Genomic DNA, 5,856 nt, shown 5'->3' with positions numbered 1-5,856 from the left:
TACTAAAACAAGATAAAATTAATTCAAATTATCTCATTTTACTCCTACAATAAATATTACTCGCTCCATTTTATATTACTTGACATGTTTATCTTTTGCATAACTCTTGAGGAAAAATTAATAAGAAGAGTAAATTGACTAATATGACACTATTAAATTCACATTAAATATTGTCATTAGCTATTGAAGGTAATCACTTTTATTATAAATAAGTTTGTAAAGTTTCAAAAAAATATCTTACGAAGTAAATTAGTAAAACTACCCTTCTTATTTACTCCATCCGTTTCAAAATAGTTGATCTTCTTACTAAAAATATTTGTTTCAATTTAGTTGATTCATTTATGAAGTTCAGAGAATTTTATCCTGTTATTTCAAGATTATCCTTATTATTAAATTACTATATAAAAAGTATATACTCACATTTATACTTTTAAAGCATAATTAATAAAACTAATTTGGTAAAATAAGCACCTAACTAATACTTCCTCCGTCCTAAATTATTGGTCCCAAATTTTCTAATTTGATTTCTCATTTTACTTGTCTCTTTTCATTAATCAAGATAAGATAATTTTTTTCTCCATTATATCCTTTGTAATTTATTACTCCTTGTTACTAGTATTAAATTATCAAAACTGAAATTTTTTGCAGAAACTTTGATAATCCTATAATTCTAATTATCCATGCAAAATATGCTTTGGCATCAGTTATATAATAACTCCATCAATATTGGAACTAACAACATGACATAATTAATAGTGGCAAAATGATAAAGTTACATTACCAATCATTGTTTTCTTAATAGCTGTGACATCTCAATTTGGGATGAGTAATTTAGAACGGAGAAAATATTTTTTTAAGGAAAGTTCAAATCAATAAAGATCAATTATTTTGAAGCAGAGGAAGTATAATTTCTAAAAATCGTGCAAAATTAAAAATGATCAAATAATACTGAACATAGGGAAGCTCCTTAACGCTACTACTTTGCATTGATATAAATAAGCCATTTAATTATCACATTCTATTTCTATCTTCAAAACAAAGTGTGTAGTCATTTATCATCAATATGGCCAAAATATCACTTTTATTGATTGCTCTTTTTGCCCTAACTACAGGTAATTCATTTGCCAATATCAATGTTTTCATTGTTAGTAGTTACATCTTTTGTTTCAATTTGTTTGATCTATTTTTGTTTTTACCTGTTTAAAATAGAACGACTCTTTCTTTTTAGCAATTCCGTAATGGCTTTCTACATAACATGTTTAAGATCATAAAATTAAAAACTATTTTTTCTTTTTGAACGATTTGAGTTATGAGCAAAATGTATGAAATTTCATATATATATCGCAGCGATGGAACAAAACTTATTTCCATCAAAGTGGCTTGGGTTAACTTGCTTTAGAAAATGCCAGTGGGCTAACGATTGCACTAGAGACTGTTGCGAATGTTGGTCCTCTCCATTCGATAGCCAAAACTACTTTTGTGACAAACGTGGCGCTAATGGTGAAAGTTATGTTGCAAGTCTCCTCTTGAAAGCTAAACTCATCAAACAACAAGACATTATTCCTTCTCATCAACTTGTTTAAATTGTGTGTCTTTGTGTGTGTGTGTTTGATGAATTAATGTCATAGTTTTTGTGTTTGTGTGTCTGTTGGGGAGGTAATAAGTGAACAATAGTTCCAATGGAAGACTTGGATTGTTGATTACAACTATGAGAGGCTAGCAGTTTGGCTTGTGACTGCCTATTTAGTTGGACGTTTAGAATCATAAAATTATGGACTTGTCACTTATTCAAATTTATCAAACCTTTAATTGGCATTGGCATGTCTTTAAAGTTGACAAAAACAGTATCCTGTCAAATATGATAGGCTTGATTATTTCGATACATACTCTTTAGTGAAAAAAGATAATGTATATTCGGGTGTTAGTTGCATTAGTTGTTGTATATTGTCTTGAAATCAATTAAATAGATGTTATAACAGTTATTTTTTTAAATGGAGAATTGGAGAAAGAAATTTACATGGAATAACCCGAGGATTTTGTGGTTCTTAGTAAAGAAAAAAAGTGTGCAAACTTGTTAAGTTACGATATGGACTAACATAAGAACTAAGAACCCAGACAGACAGTGGCAAGAACTGATAGGAACACACATTTCACATATAGATAAGCAGTCACAAGCTAGCCAAACTGCCAGCTTTTACAAATTACACTCTCCATTAATCAAAGTTTTCCATAGACCAAAAACCTGATCATCACTTATTCCATCAAACATAAAACATTCACGTAAGCATAGACAAACATTATTTAATGTTCTTAAGACGTTGATTTTCAAGGACAGTTCCGAAATAACCTTCACTAGTAAAAAGACCTTTGTCACATATATCCATATATGAAAGAGCAAAGGGATTGTAGCCATTACTTGTATCTTGGGAGACCAAGAGAAATCAACTGCATTTTATACACATAATTATATAAGTAGTTAAATCAAAGAATAGTTAGACCATCGTCTACATCAATATGTTATTAATAGGACTATTGATGTGACTTTCAAACTAAATTAATCGCATATTGCATGACATTTTGCAAGAAGAATTCAGAAAAAAGATTAATATGGCTTTCAAAGGAAATAATATTGAGGTTGATTGTCATTTTCCGTAAGAAAAATGGTCACATTATTCAACACGGAGTTTTAAATATAGATTTACTTGAATAAAATACTAGAAATTGAAACGGAAGTATAATCGTTGGAAACTTGAGAACTTTTATCATTGTAGTATTTGTCATTTGAATGGAGTACAGTTCAAATGAAAGTCAATTTCTATAATTGTACGTAATAGCAGTAGAATGAGATCTCAAGCAAGAAGCATATGGAGGATTCGACTAGTATCGTTACAGAGAATTACTGCGTGTTTATTTTACATTATAAATGATTTATTTATTAAAATCTAGATGATTTTATGTAGTTGAATTCTTTTTAAAATTCATTAAGATGAAACCATTCAGCACGTAGATTTTTCTTAAAAAGAATCATTGCAGTAGCATAATAATGACTGAAGATTCGGAGAGCATTATAGCAAATTTGATTTTTAATGTTTAGCCAACAATTAGATTGAATGCGACAAGACACGAAATGCATGAACTGATATTAGCAATAATAAACATAATGAAATGACGTTTCCATGGTAACTGCTCCCACTAGGATTTGCTATTTCTGGGCCCTCTCTTTATCTTTTTTCCAAATTTCATATGGCACAAAGCAGACAATAACATACCTTATTATTATCAATAGATTGGTAAATAAGGCGAGCCTCTTCGAGACTTTCAGGCCTAGGGTTTCATCAATAGATTGAAGAAACTGTGATTGATTGGAAGCTTCTCGAACAGCAGAAGTTGCGACAAAGCGAGAATGGGAGGAAGGAACGCGACGGCTTCTGCAAGTTTCGAAGTGCTGTGGTGGCGCGTAGTAGGGAGGCGGTGGAGATAGTAGTATCAAGGCCGAGGAGGACTCTTTCCTTGAACCGATCGACAGCGAGGAAACGACCGGTGGGGGTTGTAGGGGTCACTTGGCTCCCCTAAAATCGAGTGTTGAGTATCAATATTAATAGTTGTTACAAAAATATGAGCAACGATCCTTAGCTTGTCTGCTTCAAGTAGGTCTCGAGCATATGAAGGTGGAATCGTCAAAATTTGCACATGATAAAAAACTGTTACCCCTCCCTGAGATCTGGCTAGTGCATCAGCTACTTTGTTCTGCTGTTTGTAAGTGTGGTTCAGTGTTGGGTTGTTCAGTCCCTGCATTAAGTACCTGCATTCCAAAATAACATTGCAGTAGCCAAGATGGTTAATACATAACATTTAAATTGAAGTTATAGAATCAGAGTTGGTTTCCAAAGGGATTAAGTTATTGGAGTGGGCTATCTTGAGTTCTTCCAGGATTGCTAGGAATTTATCTTGCTAAACATCCACATGTTGGAGGTCTCTTGTGAAGCCCAGAATCCAATTACCTTTATAGTCTCTGAACACACCCCCAACTCTACCTCGTCCAGGCTGGATCCTAACACTCGCATCCGTGTTGAGTTTGTAGGAACCCTGGTTAGGAGGTTCCCATTTAAGGTAGATGATGGTGTTAGGTTTTACAGGTCTACTATGGTTCACAATAGTAAGGGCATATTCGTTGGCCTGGGCTATAGTTTGTTCAATAAAGATATTATCATCTCTTTTGTTGAACAGGTTATGATTTCTGTTGAGCCAAATATTCCACATACAAAAAGGTAGGATGGTATTCGAAAAGTACCAGTTATTGAAAGGTTTTGTCGCCATAGCTTTCCAAGTGTCAGCCCAGTTGTGGCTGTTGAGGGATGAGGAGTCAAAGTAGGCGATAGAGATACTATTAGCAGCAATTCCCTCCCAGAAGGCTTGGGCTTTATGGCACTGAAAAAAGATTTGAGAGATATCCTCTACAAGATTGGTGCAGTGATGCCAATTTGAAGACACATCCATACCCAAGTGGTTGAAGTAACTCTCAGTTGGAAGTCTGTTATAGTTCAGGAGCCAGAGGAAGGTTTTGAACCTGCTAGGGGGTTTGAGATTCCAGATCCAATGGTGATCTTTTTTGGGCTCAGTTGGTATGCTCACGTAGTTGTTCAGGATAGAGTTGCAGGCACTTTTCATGGTGAAATTACCATTTGGGGAGCAGTCCCAGGTGAGTTTATCCTCATACACACTCTCAGTTGGGAAAAAAGTGTTGGTGATTATGTTGTGCAAATCATGAGGAAGATTAAAGGAAATGGCATCAAGGTTTCAGGCGCCCTGCCTGTAAATGAGGTTGATTGTGAGCTTATCCTCACCCTTGTTCAAAGGTCCAGCAATACAGCTTCTGATGGTTTGGTAGTTGGGAATCCATTTGTCTAAGAATAATTTGATTCTATTCCATCAATGGACAATCCATCTTTGGTTAGGCATGCAAACTTCCCATCCCTGTTTTATGCATTTCCAAGTTCTAAGCAAGGTCTTTGGTTTGGACCCTGATGGTGGTGTCCGAAATACTTGTTGTACAACACTCTTGCCCAAGGTGCTTGAGCGTTATGATAAAGTCTTCGGGCAAGGCTAGCATGGGCAGCTTCATTTCTAATCTCACCCTTTGCTTATTACTTATTTTCTAATTACTATTTTACTTTTTCTATTTCTCCAACTAATTTCAACATAATAAAATGACTTATTTTCTTTTTATTTCTTTAAACTGATTTCAAGAGAACATTAAATATCAATTAATAAAAATATATGATAAAATAATCATATTAATAATTATTTTTTAAATAAATATATCAAATCAAAATAAATAAAGATAGTATCTAAAAGCACTAATATTTATAGTAATTCTTTTTTTTTAATAAGAAAGAGCATAATATATTTTGCTTCATAACAACACAACACAATACTTTTCCCCTCTTAAATGAACTACTCTCAAATTATCATTTGGCTACACATCCATTTTAAGCTTTGAGCAAATGAAAACAAGCAATATCAAGTTTAATTGTAGCATATTTACCTCTTTCTTTATCATTTGTATCATCAAAACCTTCAAACTCATCACGTAATGCAGTATGTTGTTTAATTGTTTTTGGACACCAACTTGACGCATGACAACGATAACATAATAAAAGAAAGGGGTACCAAAACTCGATTTGCCTTCAGAATCGACTTCATACTAACATTCATTAGTGCCAACTCTCTCGAAACAGTAAATTAACATGGCTATAACATAACATATTGTGAAACTTCAATAAATGGAAAACGCGAGAAATGTTACACGCAGTTCTTCAGGGAATCACCAGCACCCTGGAAGAAACAATAAGAGAG

The 5,856-nt window shown here is 33.5% G+C and overlaps 1 long non-coding RNA gene across 1 annotated transcript; it reads left to right on the top strand.

The window, feature by feature from the left end:
• Positions 1-514: 514 nt before the first annotated feature.
• Positions 515-4,958, top strand: LOC124896955. Its single transcript, XR_007053332.1, has 2 exons — positions 515-1,112; positions 1,348-4,958. It is a non-coding gene; the product is annotated as an uncharacterized LOC124896955 (long non-coding RNA).
• Positions 4,959-5,856: the final 898 nt, after the last annotated feature.

The sequence above is a fragment of the Capsicum annuum genome, chromosome 3 (genome assembly GCF_002878395.1).
Source record: "Capsicum annuum cultivar UCD-10X-F1 chromosome 3, UCD10Xv1.1, whole genome shotgun sequence".
Lineage (NCBI taxonomy): Eukaryota > Viridiplantae > Streptophyta > Magnoliopsida > Solanales > Solanaceae > Capsicum > Capsicum annuum.
The sequence above is the reverse complement of the archived record's forward strand: the minus strand, read 5'-3'. Positions and strand labels throughout refer to the sequence as shown.